The 15,011-nt window shown below is 36.1% G+C and overlaps 1 pseudogene; it reads right to left on the bottom strand.

Annotated features, from left to right (window-relative positions):
* Positions 1 to 927: 927 nt before the first annotated feature.
* Positions 928 to 1,583, bottom strand: LOC115290618 (annotated as a pseudogene).
* Between the last annotated feature and the right edge of the window lie 13,428 nt (positions 1,584 to 15,011).

Here is a 15,011-nt window from a genome sequence, read left to right on the forward strand (position 1 = left end):
ATTCATAGTTCTATTTCCAATATTACTTTGTAGTCCAAAAAGCCTGCTGAAGCTCTAGCCACCACATCCATGTTTCAGCAGGAAGAAAGAGAAGATGAACTGGCCCATTTCACCTCAGGCCTTAAAATCTAAAGCAATTTTCCAGAAATATTTATTATTCAATACTTATAATACCATGTCACTGGCCAGAACTTAGTCATATGGCCACACATATAAGGACACATTGCTAACCAGAATAATTCTGGGATTTTTCTTTTTACAAAACAAAAAAGAAATAACAGATATTGAGTGAGGTAATTGCAAGTTGGGTCAGAGATAAGATGATGAAAGAAGCAGGAGAGATTCAAAGAGTGAGAGAGACTTAGCCATAACTGGCTTTGAAGAGAAGAAGACCATAAACCAAGGAATGGGAACAGCCCTCAGATGACAGAAAGAAAATGGGACCTTGATCCTTCAATTGCAAAGAACTGATATCTGTCAGCAACTGAATGAAAAAGGAAACACAGTACCCCACCCCCAACCTCCAGAAAATAATGAAGTCCTGTCAACACTTTAATTTTAGTCCAGACCTACAAAGCTGCAAGATAATACACTTAGGTCATTTTAAGCCATTAAGTTCTTGGTGATTTGTGATGGCTGCAAAACAAAACAAAACAAAAAACAAAAAACAGAACCTTTTACACTTACCTTAATAAAACTTCCAATTTAAAGAACTTATCAGAGAAGTGTTCCTATAGTCATTTATACCATATTTTAAAATTTCAAATCATATCCGGTTTAGTGATTCTGGTATACTAAACTGCTATAATTAGAAATGTGTGTATAGGTAACACAACTAGTAAAATAGTGAAAAAGTGAAAGCTACACAGTTAATTATTTTATATAAAAACTCCAAAAAGTTCATTAGTAATTGTTATGAGAAACATTTCAGCTATGACTGATTTCTAAGGTGGGTGGGTGCAACCCCATCTCAGAAGAAGGGGTATCAATAAGAGGACCAGGCTTCTCTGTTTCCAAGTTCAGTGGTTTCTTCTCTTCATAACTCAGGTTTGTATTATTTTTCATTTGAGTCTCTTGCTCTTCCAGTTCCCAGGGTTTGTTTGAGGTTGGAGCTACAACTTAATTATTTTCGTTTTCATGCAGAAAGCTAACATCATGTTGGGTCTGTATCATTGTCCTCGATTTGCAGCCATTCTACATCATCTGTCTTCTCCTTCTTTTCTGTCAGAGTTCTTTTCATGCCAAGCTTCTTCATTGTACGGCATTTATATTTAGCACTGCTTTTTAATTGCCTTTGGCATCACCATGTTCAACATTCCAAGAGTGTCTTCATACTCTCCAGCAAAGACATAGCTGTCCACTTGCAGGATGGACTTCTCAATGTCAAGTCCTAACATCTTGGATTTATTTTCATGTTTTGATAGAAAGTCTGAATCAATAATTCTGGACAACTCCAGCAAAACCAACTGTTCTGCCTCCTCTTTTTCCTCTGCCTTGTCCTCAAGGCTTCACTCTGTGTCCGCCCTGAACTGGCACTTCTTTGGGATCTTGGAGTCAATGGCCATGCCCTTCAGGGCTGCCATCTTGAGTACAGGCCTGTCTTGTCTTTTTCATTTTATAGCCATTCTGAGTCAGGTGATATCTTTTTGTGGTTTTGATTTGGATTTTCCCTGATGTTGAGCACCTTTTTATATACCTATTGGCTATCTGTATGTCTTCTTTGGAAAAATTTCTATTCAGGTCCTGTTTTTGTAGTTTTCAGTTTGATGTGTGTGTGTGTGTGTGTGTGTGTGTGTGTGTGTGTGTGTGTGTGGTGAGTTCTTTATGTATTTTCAATATTGACATCTTATCTGATGTATCATCTGCAAATATCTTTTCCCATTCCACTGGTTGCTTTTTCATTTTGATGATGATCTCCTTCACTATGTAACAGCTTTTTAGTTTGATGTAGTCCCAATTGTTTATTTTTTGTTTTTCTTTCCCTTGCTTTGAGGAAACAGATCCAGAAAAATATTGCTAATACCAATGTTTAAGAGTTTATTGCCTGTATTTTCTGTGAGGAGCTTTATGGTTTCAGGTCTTACATTTAGGTCTTTAATTAACTTTGTATTTGTTTTTGTGTATGGTATAAGAAAGTGGCCCCAGTTTCATTTTTTAACTTGTAGCTGTCCAGTTTTCCCAACACCATTTATTGAAGAGATGGTATTTTCCCATTTAAAAAAATATATATTTAAATGTTTATTTATTTTGAGAGAGAGAGAGAGAGACAGAGACAGAGGCGAGGTAGAGATGAAAGAAAGGCATAGAGAGGGGCGGGGAGAGGGATGTAGGGAGAGAATCCTAAGCAGTCTCTCTGCTGACATGGGGCTCAGTCAGTCTCACAAACTGTGAGATCATGACCTGAGCCAAAATCAAGAGTTGGATGCTTAACCGACTGAGCCACACAGATGCCCTGGTCTTTTTGCCATTGTATATTCTTGCCTCCTTAGTCATAGATTAATTGATCACGTAAGTGTGGATTTATTTCTGTCCTCTTCATTCTGTTCCAGTGATCTGTGTGTCTATTTTTAGGCCAGTACCAATGCTGTTTTACTGTTTGCTTAGTTTGAAATCAGGGGATTTAATATCTCCACATTTGTTCTTCTTTCTTAATGTCGTTTTGGTTATTTGGGATCTTTTGTGATACCATTCAAATTTTCAGAGTATTTGTTCTTATTCTGTGAAAAAATGCCATTGGTATTTTGATAAGGATTGTGCTGAATATATAGATTGCATTGGGTAGTATGGACATTTTAAGAATACTAATTCTTCCAAACAGTGAGCACAGACTATGTTCCCATTCACTTGTTTTGTCTTCAATTTCTTTCATCAACATCTTACAGTTTTCAGAGTATAGATCTTTCACTTCATTTGTTAAAATTATTCCTAGGTATTTTACTCTTTTTGATCCAACTGTAAATAGGATTGTTTTATTAATTTCTCTTTCTTATAGTTCACTATTAGTATATAGAATCACAACTGATTTCTATATATCAACTTTGTATACTGCAAGTGTACTGAATTTATTTATTCAAATAGCTCTTTAGTGGAGTCTTGATGGTTTTCAATATGTAGTGTCATGTCATCTGCAAATACAGTTTTACTTCTTTCTTGAAACTGAATGCCATTTATTTATTTATTTATTTATTTATTGCTATACTAGCATTTTCATTATGTTGAAAAAAGTGGTAAGAGTGGACATCTTTCTTTGTTCTTGATCTTAGAAAACTTTTCACCATTAGGTATGATATCAGCTGTAAGTTTATCTTATATAGTCATTATTATGTTGAAGTATGTTTCCCATAAACCCAAAGTAGAACTTCTTTCAAAATTCCAGTCCCTCATCTCAGACCTGCCTCTGTTCTAAATTTTTTGTTGTCATTTCAACAATCTTCAGTGTCTTCACCAAGAGTAGATTATGTCTCAAGAACCCACTTCCTTTGCTCATCCATACGAAGTAGTTCCTCAAGTTTTATGAGAGTCCACCAATTCAGTCACGTTTTCAAGCCCCACTTCTAATTGTAGTTATTTTGCTATTCCGACTGCCTCTGAGTTACTTCCTCACTGAAGTACTGAACCCTAAACATCATCCATGAGGGCTGGATTCAACTTCTTCCAAACTTTTGTTATTGTTGATATTTTGACCTCTTCCCATGAATCACAAATGTTCTAAATGGCATCTAGAAAGATGAATCCTGTCTGAAAGGTTTTCAAATAACTTTGCCTGGGTCTATCAGAGGAATCACCATCTATGGAAGCTATGTATAGCCCTACAAAATGTATGTCTTAAATAAGAAGATTTGAAAGTCAGAATGACTCCCTGATCCAGGGACTACAGAATGGATGTTGTGTTAGCAGTCATGAAAACAACATTCATCTTGTACATCTCAATCAGGGCTGTTGGGTGACCAGATGCATTGTCAATGATCAGAAATATTTTTAAATTAATTTTTTATAGTTTATTGTCAAGTTAGTTTCCATATAACACCCAGTGCTCTTCCCCACAAGTGTCCTCCTCCATGTCCATCACCTCCTTCTCCTTCCCCCTCCCCCTTCAGCCCTCAGTTTGTTTTCAGTATTCAAGAGTCTCTCATGATTTGCATTCCTCCCTCTCCCTTACTCTTTCCCCTCCCCCTTCTCCTCCCCATGGTCCTGTGTTAAGTTACTCCTGTTAGACTTATGAGTGAAAACATATGGTATCTGTCCTTCTCTTCCTGACTTATTTCACTTAGCATGACACCCTCAAGTTTCATCTACATTGCTAGGAATGTCAAGATTTCATTCTTTCTCATCGTCATGCAGTATTCCATTGTATATATAAACCACTGCTAGGGATTTACCCAAGAGATATAGAAGTGCTGATGCATAGGTCACATGTACCCCAATGTTCACTGAAGCACTTTCAACAATAGCCAAATCATGGAAAGAGTCTAAATGTCTCTCAACTGATGAATGGATCAGAAATATTTTAAAAGAATTTTTTCCCCCTGAGTAGTATGTCTCAATAGTGATCTTATTTGGTAAACCAGGTTGCAAACAGAGGTGCTGTCATCAGCATTTGTTTTTCCATTTACAGAGCATAAGCAGAGTAGATTTAACATACTTCTTAAAGGCAATAGGATTTGTGGAATAGTACATGAGCCCTTGGTTCAACTTAAAGTCACTAGTTGCCTTAGTCTCTAACAAGAGTCAGCCTCTCCTTTGAAGCTTTGAAGCCAGACATTGACTTCTCTCTAGCTATGAAAGTCCTAGTCCATCTTCTTCCAATAGAAGGTTGTTTCATCTACATTAAAGATCTATTGCTTGGTGTAACCACCTTTATTCATTATATTAGCTAAGTTTTCTGGATAACTTGCTCTAGCTTCTACATCAGCACTTGCTTTTTGCCTTGCATTTTTCTGTTATAGAGGCAGTTTCTTTCCTTAAACCTCATGAACCAACATCTGCTAGCTTCAAACTTTACTCCTTCAACTTCTTTACTTCTCTCAGTCTTTAGAGAATTGAAGAGAGTTCAGATGAAGAGCTCTGGATTAGGCTGTGGCTTAAGGGAATGCTGTGGCTGTTTGACCTTGTATCCAGACTACTAACACTTTCTCCATATCAGCAATAAGGCTGTTTCACATTCTTATCATTAACTGAACTTATCCAGTGTTCATTGGAGGAACACTTTTAATTTTCTTCAATAACTTTTCCTTTGCCTTTAAAACTTGGCTATTTGGTGCAAGAGGCCTAGCTTTCAGCTTATCTCTGCATTTGACAGGTCTTCCTCACTGAGCTTAATCATATCTAGTTTTTGATTTAAAGTGAGAGTTATATGATTCTTCCTTTCACTTGAACACTTGGAGGCAGTTGTAAGGTTATTAATTGGTCTAATGCCAATATTGTTTTGTCTCAGGGAATAGGGAGGCCTGAGGAGAGGGAGAGATGACCAGTCAGTGGAGAAGTCAAAACACACATAACATTTATTGATTAAGCTCACTGCCTTATATAAATACACTTCGTGGCACCCCAAAACAATAACAGTAGTAAATTTAAGCTCACTGATAACAGATCACCATAATACATATAATCATAATGAAAAAGCTTAAAATGTTACAATAATTACCAAAATGTGACACAAATATATTAAGTGAGCAAATGATGTGGAAAAAATGGCACTGATAGACATGCACAAGGATGCCACAAACCTCGATTTGAAAGAAATATAATATCTGCAAAACTAAATAAGGCAAAGTATAAGAAAATGAAGGATACCCATACATTAACCTACATATGTGATAACATGGCATCTGTATGAATATGCACATACCCATATAAGTACAAGTGAAAATGGGAAAATCTGAGTAAGATTAATAGATGATATCAATGTCAATATCATGGTCGTGATATTGTAGTACTATAGTATATGTACTATAGTTTTGCAAGATATTAACATAGGGGTGAAATGTTAATTATGAAAATGTTACTTATCAGTAATATTTCTGATAGCTGCATCTGAATGCACATTGTCTCAATAAAAATTTCAATTCAAACTTTTATCTTGTGGGGCGCCTGGGTGGCTCAGTTGGTTAAATGTCTGACTTTGGCTCAGGTGATGATCTCACAATTCATGAGTATGAGCCCCACATAGGGCTCTGTACTGACAGCTCAGAGCCTAGAGCCTGCTTCACATTCTGTGTTTCCCTCTCTATTTCTGCCTGCCCCACTTCTCAAAAGTGAAACAGTAAAAAATTAAAAAAATAAATTTTATCCTGTTTGTGTTTTGGGGGGCCAGGGAAGAAAAGACAGTCAATACAGTAAAAACATTTGTAAATCATACATTCAATGAAAGACTTGTGTCCAGCATATAAAGACAAAAAGGATATATATATATACATATATATATATGTATATATATATATACTATATATATACTAGTATATAAAAGAACCAAAAGGGTATATATACACATATATGTTTATGTATATAACAGATTCCATATTATAATATGTAAAAGATATCGCAGATTGTAGTAATGCAGAAAACAAAGCCAATCTTTCTCTGCCTTTTTTCTCTATGTAGGTCCTCACTGAATTGGATGATGCCCACCCAATGGGGAGGACCATCTGCTACATACTTAGTTCACTAATTCAAAAGCTAATCTCTTTGGAAACACCCTCACAGACACACCCAGAAATATCTGGGCATTCTGTGGGCAAGTCAAACGGACACATATAATTAACGATTTCACAACTCAATAATAAAAAGACAAATAACTAAATTTTTTAAATAGGCAAACTATTCGAAGACACATTTTACCAAAGAATGACTAATGAGCATATGGAATGATGCTCTACATAATTTGTCATTAGAGAAATACATATTAAATGTAAATCAAAACCTCAATGAGATACATACTAGCATCACAGCAATAAAAAAGATAACAACAAGTGTTGAGAGGATGTGTAGAAATTTGTATCTTGCGCATTAATGTGGCAGAAACAAAAATCATACAGCTGCTTTGGAAAATAATTTGACAAATTTTAAAAACTTTAAATAGTAATCTTAACATCCAATGCAGCAACTTAAGATGACTGAAAACAGGAATTCACATAAAGATTTATATGTAAATGTTTATATTAACATTATTCATGATAGTCTAAAAGTAGATTCTCCAAATATCCATAAACTGGTGAATGAATAAAGAATGCATGGTATAACAATACAGTGGAATATACTACTTAATAATAAAAGGAATGAACTACTGATACAACCTATTACATGTATGAACCTCAAAAACATAGTAAGTGAAAGAAAGCCAGAATCAAAAGACGACATATGTATGGTTACATGCAATGATAAGTCTAGAGTGGCAGAAAGGAAATCATTATTTGCCTGTGGCTGGTTAGCAGAGGGAATCAATTGCATACTGGCATGAGGAAACTTTTTGGGCTAAAGGAAATATTCTAAAATTCAAATGAAGTATTGTTGCACAACTCTGTATATTTACCAAAAATTCATTGAATTACACTTAAAATAGGTATTTTTCTTAACTCCAGGTGATTGCCAGAGGTGAGGCTGGGGGTGGAGGTGAAATGGATAAAGGGGATTAACAGTATACTTCTCTAGATGAGCACTGAGAAATGCATTGAATTGTTGAATCATTATGTTGTACAAACTAATATAACACAGCATGCTAATTATACTTGAATAAAAAAGGATGTATTTATGATATGTAAAGTATACCTCAATAAAAAAATTACTTGTATGTGAAACAACATGGATGAATCCCCAAATCAGCTTGTTGAATGTAAGATGCCTTCAGAGGAGCATACAAATTAAATGACTGTAATTTCATAAAGTTCTAGAACTGGCTGCACTGATCTGTGGTGAAACATAGAGTACTATGGGGTGGGGTAGGCACTGGCTGAAAAGGAACATGAAGGAATCTTCTGGTGAAATGGTAGTATTTGATATCTTGACAGCAATTTGCTAGTCATTTGTGTATCTAGATTTGCTAAAATTCTTTAAATGTATAGTTGAGACTTAGATGTTTTATTTTGTAAATTCTACCTCAAAAACATAAACAAATATTGATATTCATAATGAAATGCTTATGGGTGAAATATGTCTACAACTTATTTTGAAATACAGAAGAAAATAAGGTAGGATGATTGATGGATGGAAAGATGAGTAAATGTGTGAATTTGCAAATAATCACAAGATGTTAACTACAGAATCTAAATGATGAGACTGTGCATGTTTGCTATACAGTGCTTTCAGGTTATTTGTAAATTTAAACATTCTCATAATGTGGAAAAATAACCCAACAGATATTGTTTCAACTAATACTATTTGGTCAAGATAATAAGCCAATTATATTTAAGAGCAATGTATTCCTTAATATATTTGGTCAGTTGTAGGAATCTTCCCCTTTTTATTGAGAAAGAACACCTTCTAATTTTCTACAAAATTCTTAATACCACCAGCGGTTTGTTCAGTGCTGTTACTTAAATCTTTAAGAATAAGAATTAGGATTTTCACTATATATCTTTCCACTTCAGATTCCAAATAAACCACGGCAATAAGATGATTGTTGGAGGGAGAAAATGGCTTGGAGGTCTACAGGATAAAATTTCAGAATCCTCTAATTGATCCTAGTTTTCTGCATTAGGGCCTGCTTGGTTTGCAGAATTGAAGTGATACCTGGAATGTGATATCTGGAATAAATATTTTTGGGTCAATTATTTAATGTTTTATGGGTTCTTTTAATTAAAAGTTATAGTCCAGTACCAAAAATCTATTAAGGTGATGGCTGTATTAAAAATTAAAACATATGATATATGGAATTTAAGAAACAAAACAGATGACCATAGGGGAAGGGAAGGACAAATATGATAAAGACAGAGAAGGAGGCAAACCTGCAGAGACTCTTACATACAAAGAACAAGCTGAGGGTTGCTGGAGGGGAGGTGGGTGGTAGGAATGGGCTAGATGGGTGACGTGTATTAAGGAGGGCAATTGTTGGGATGAGCACTGGGTGCTACATGTAAGTGGTGAGTCACTAAATTCTACTCTTGAAGCCATTATTACACTATATGTTAACTAACTTGGATTTAAATAAATTTTTTTTTTTTTTGCAAAAGCAAAGGGCTTTATTACGGGTTTAGGCTCACCAGGGCCTAAACTCGGGATCACAGACTTTACCGGCGTGGTGGATCCATGCTGAGAGCCCTGAACAAAGGCAGGGTAGGGCTTTTATGAGTTTGGAAAGGGGGAGTTACAGGAAATTATGACATAGGTACAGTGATCCAATTATTATTATACAATATTATTGACAGCAGGTTTATCCAATTACAACATTTAGAGTGTTAATCACAGAGTAGACCCAGGACCCAGGACCCTCACATAGGGTGTAACTAGCCTTAAGCAATAACTGATTACCTATAACTTCTATTTCTAGGCCTGCCCTTAGGAATGCTAAGGGTATTACAAGGGTGGTCCCTCTTGCCTTGGGCAATGTGTGCCCTTCTATTGTCTCAAACCTGCATCCTTACATTCCCCCCTCTGTCTTGTAACTGACCCAATCCTGGGTCAGCTGAGTTACCATTGTTCCCCTAAAGCCTGGCATAGCCCTCCTTGGTGTAAGGGGAATTTCTTACCCTGTAAAGGGCATAGGGAAGGAGAGTTTACCCAATTTCCGCCAGTCTCCATGGTTAATTTGGTAAGGGTCTCTTTCAGGGTTTCTAATATCTGGCGTTGCCTGGTTTACAAAAGGAAGAATGACAGCCAATTTGTTTCCTCATTTCTCAGGATCCTTGGACGTATAAGTGCCATACACCTCCATGGTTCTTTCTACATTACTAACCTTAGCCAAATTGGTGGGCTGTCTAGTGGCCACTCGAGGACCCCCCATTAGAATCTGGCGGTAGAGGCGTAGGCTCTCCTTACCTTTTGTTGTGTTGAAATCCCAAAATTTTAAAAGATTAACATAAAAAGAAGAAAAATGTGATTAAACCAAAATTGTAGACTTGCATTTCGTAATGTTTAGGCTAGATACCTGAAACTTTTCCTTTTATAAACCTTTTCTAGTCTTCTTACCAAAAATGTAATTTTAATAAATTTCAATGCCACTTACTCTTAGGAGGATATAATTACATTTCATTCCACCCCTCTATATTTGCTTGGTTCTTTGACATAAAAAACATTTGCTGTGAAACTATCAAACAGGAAATAAAGGCTTCTATTATACTTAATAATAATTTTCTTTCTCTCTGTATATATGTGAAACTATATGCATATTTTATTGTGCTATATGTTATTTAAAAGACAAGGCTTTTATTTTTTCAAAACTAGAGTAACATTTTTCTTGCATCCCTTTGAGAAGCTTTCCATTAAATTTAAATTATGTTCTTTTGAAAGGACAGTTCTATGGATGCTTTTCATTGATTGAAAACCTTTCATTTACAGAGAGCATAGGAACATGATATATGATGGATGGGCTGTCAAATTGAATTAAATAAACTGTTGCTGAAGCAACTTCAAAATGAATCCATGAGCTACCTGAGCACATTTGGTCTTCACTGGTTTTTGATGGCAGTAACAATACCATATCTTGATCTTGATAACCAAGACATTTCTTATTATTGCAAATATATTTTAAAACAATGCAGATTCACTTTCTATATTTTAGGTATCATCAGTAAGGACTTGGGAAACCAGTTTATAGCACTGGAAGTCAATAGGGGATTATAAATGCCAAGAATATGGAGAGAAAGCAAACTATACTGTAAAATGAAAGCAGTCAAATAAAAACTCTACAATTATCATTATTCCAATAGGAGAAAAATCAATATCAAGGGTTTTTTTCAATGAAGTTTTTAGAATATTTTAAATTCCAGAAAAATCTCTGATCACAGAGAATATATACCATGCTCAATTTTCTACCACACTCAATTTCTCTTATTGTTAATATCTTACATTAGTATGGCACATTTGTCACGATTAAGTAATATTGATATATTATTGTTAACTAAAGCTCATAATTTTGGACATCTTTAGTTTTTAACCTAAAGTCCCTTTCTGCTCCAGGACCCTCTTCGGGATATCATATTACAGTGAGTCATCCCATCCCCTCAGGTGTCTCTAAACTGAGACAATGTCTCAGATTTTCCTTAATTTTGATGGCCTCAACAGTTTTAAGGAGTACTGGTCAGGTACTTTATAGGATGTACCTCAGTTGGGTTTGATGTTTTTCTCACAAACTGTGATTATGGGTTTGGGAGATGTAGGCCACAGAGGTATGATAATATTCTCATTTCACATCAAGCATACATGCTTGCAACATGGTTTCTCACTGCTGATGTTGACCTCATCACTTGGCTGAAATAGTGTTTTTCACTTGTATCCACTGAAAAGTTACTCTCCCAACGCCTCCGTCTTTCCATACTATACTTTTTGGAAGGAAGTTACTATGTGCAGTCCGCATTTAAGGGGTGGGGTGGAGACTTACACTCTTCTCCTTGAAGTTGAAATATCTACATAAATTTCTTGGAATTCTTCCATGTGGAGGGATAGTCTATTCTTTTCAATCTATTCAATTATTTGTTTAATGATTTATTTATATTGGTATTGTCTCACAGATATTTATTTTATGCTCTTGGATTCTGATCCAAAACCAAATTATTTATTTTGTTGCTTAAATTATTCCAGCTTTGGAATTAGAATATTTTACTGTGTCTTTTTGCCATACTTGCCATACAGCCAGTGTGTGTGTGTGTGTGTGTGTGTGTGTGTGTGTGTGTGTGTGTGTGTTTTAGAATTTATTTACCTTCTACCCCTGCAAGATGGTCCAAGCTCATTTTATATGTTTCTTGCCCTAGTTGTAGAATAAGTCATTTTATCAGGGAATTCTAGTTCCTTTTTATGGAAGGTATGGTCTCTGGGTGTCCTCCTTGTTTCTGAAATATCATTGTTTCTACTTCTCTCAGATAAGAGTTTGTAAATATGTATGAATACTAACCATGTTTACACATATATCTGTAAGTACTCTACATATATCCATCCGTCTATAACTATCTAATCTTTCTATTCTCTCTCTCTCTCTCTCTCTCTCTCTCTCTCTCTCTCTCTCTTTCTACTATCTATCTATCATCTATACCCAACTGTATTTATATTAAAACATGAGTGCATACTGTTTTCTCCAACCCAAATCCAGGACCACTTGGATCATTCTAGTCATTGTTATCTCTTTGTTATAACTTTCCACTCAAATCTTTTACTGTGTCCTTTTGCCATACTGCCATTGTGGGGTGTGTGTGTGTGTGTGTGTGTGTGTGTGTGTGTGTGATAAACCTGGTTTCCATCATCTTCTATCTACTTATTTGTTTAATTCCAGTATACTTGTGTAGTAGTTTCAGAATTTCAATGTCACATTTTATTTTTTATTTTTTTAATGTTTTATTTATTTTTGAGAGAGAGAGAGAGAGAGAGAGAGAGAGACGGTGTGAACAGGGGAGGGTCAGAGAGAGAGACACAGAATCCAAAGACAGACTCCAGGCTCTGAGCTAGCTGTCAGCACACAGCCCGACGCGGGGCTCGAATGCAGCAACCGTGAGATCATGACCTGAGCCAAAGTCAGGCGCTCAACCAACTGAGCCACCCAGGCGCCCCTCTACATCACATTTTAGTGATAAAACAAAATCATGTTAGCCAAGGCCATTTTTGAACTCTGTATATTTTTCTATAGTAAGATGAAGGACTGTATACTAAGGACCCACAAGGACTATTTTACCCAGTTAAAATGAATAAGTGAAAATGAACCTTAGTTTTTGCCTCTAATTCATATGAATTATTATTAATTTTTCCTACTTAAAAGTGGAGAGGTAATTAGAGGAAAAGAGATAAGCCAGTTCCTCATCCATCACTCTTGGGGCCAGAAAGAATTAATGCTCCCAATTTACTGTTGGGAGAAATTTAACGTTACAATGACAAAACCCTGCTTTAATCCATCAGACATAAATACCTACTGCTTAACCATGAAAGAGTTTCCTGTAGTCTCAGCATCTTGACTTCATGTATGATATATATGCTTTCTTTTGGGGACTCTTATGTTTCAAATTATAGAATCCTAGATTAAAAAAAAATAAATATTTAAAAAACTGGAAACTATAGGTATACCTCAGGTCTCTTTGCTAATTTTTCCCTAAGGATTGGTGTTGATTTAATCTTGATATTTTATTTTTTTTAACTTTTTTTATGTTTAATTTATTTTTGAGAGACAGAGTGAGCAGGGGAGGGTCAGAGAGAGAGAGGGAGGTACAGAATCTGAAGCAGGCTCCAGGATCTGAACTAGCTGTCAGCACAGAGCCTGACGCGGGGCTTGACCCATGACATGAAATCATGACCTGAGCTGAAGCCGGAGGCTTAACCAACTGAGCCACCCAGGGGTCCCAATTTTGATATTTTAAAGATTAAAAATCTGTAAGCATCAACACCTCATTTAATTCAAGTTTATGCAGTCTGTGAATGTGAATCTAATAGGCCATTTGGTGAGTCTTTTCCAATTCTTAACGGCAGGAGACATTAATCATCCCTTATTCACACGGAATCATCTGGATTGCGCATCATGTTCTTCATATTGTAATTGATGATTGGAATGTTTGCTCTGTTCATGTTGAACCTAAATACATTTTGTTAGTAAATGTTTTTGACATTAAGCATTGCGGCTCAGTAAGGAAGAAAATGAAAATGAACATTATCTTTACTAGTTAGGTGTGGGTATTCAGAAGATATTTGGTATAAAAATTAATAGAAATTAATAATGAAATCATTTATGTTACCAACTTTAAATAAATTAACAAATAAATGATTTTCAAATTGCACTAAGGATAATCTACCTATATTCCCAATGCAAAATAGTTTAGAGACACCCTAGGTTATTAAAAAGTAATTAATTCTTTATGCAAAGAATTTAATTTTGTTCCAGAGAATAGTAACTCTATTTGAACTATAAATTCCATTTTTGATACTTTTATGTTTCTATTCAGATTAAGTTTTATTAGCTGCATGAATTAGTCTGTAATTAATTGCATTTAGATCGTTACCTAAGCAGATCTAATTATTTGTTTCTGTTAGTTTTAGTTATAGATGATTTAGACACATGTACGCTCCCCTGCTGGTAAAATAATCCATCCATTCTTTCTACAAATACCTATCACCTACCACATGCCAGGCTTATGTGCATAATAGCTTTTAAATATTTTTTTTGCATTTGACATAAAAGTTGCATAATAAAACTAAGACTTTATTTAAAGATGTATGTAATTATGCTATTGTGATCCTCTGGGAATAAGTATTTCTTCAAACTGTGCCGGTATTGTGCATAAGCAAAATAATACGTATTTTCCTTTGGTCTTTTCTTTGCTCAACCAGAGATTCTCACTCGTTTATATACAGCAACGCAGACTGTAGAAGGTCCTCATAGCTGTGCAGTTCTAATGATGGGCCTGGGACTTGAACTATACTTCCCCAGCGGAATGAGGGCCAGGGCACGGCTGTGCGCAGCAGCTCGGTAATATGCGGAGCAGGGGACCGGGCACCAGGAGGCTGGAGGCGGTCCTGTGGTCCTCCCTGTAAGATTTAATAGATGGAGGCAGAGATGGGAGGAAAAAGACTAGTTATGGAGCCAAGAAAGCCTTTATTGGGATCTGCGATTCGAGGGCGAGGTCCCATGACCGGGGAGAGGGGAGTCTGGGAGGTCGCGCCTGATAGGCATGGGGGGGTGGTTTATGGGTGAGGGGCTCTGGGTTTGATCTTGGGAGGGCAGATTATCAAATAAGGGCCTTTCAGGGGTGTGGTAGGATGGAATAGGTTGCCTCTCTGTCAGGGTGATGGGAAGCTGGAGCTTCATGATTGGCTGCTTCCAAATGGGGCAGGACATCCCAGGTCTGCGGGTGAAGGGCGGGGAGGTAGTCTGTGCACGTGTTCTCCTC

This window comes from Suricata suricatta, chromosome 4, assembly GCF_006229205.1.
Source record: "Suricata suricatta isolate VVHF042 chromosome 4, meerkat_22Aug2017_6uvM2_HiC, whole genome shotgun sequence".
Classification (NCBI taxonomy): Eukaryota; Metazoa; Chordata; class Mammalia; order Carnivora; family Herpestidae; genus Suricata; species Suricata suricatta.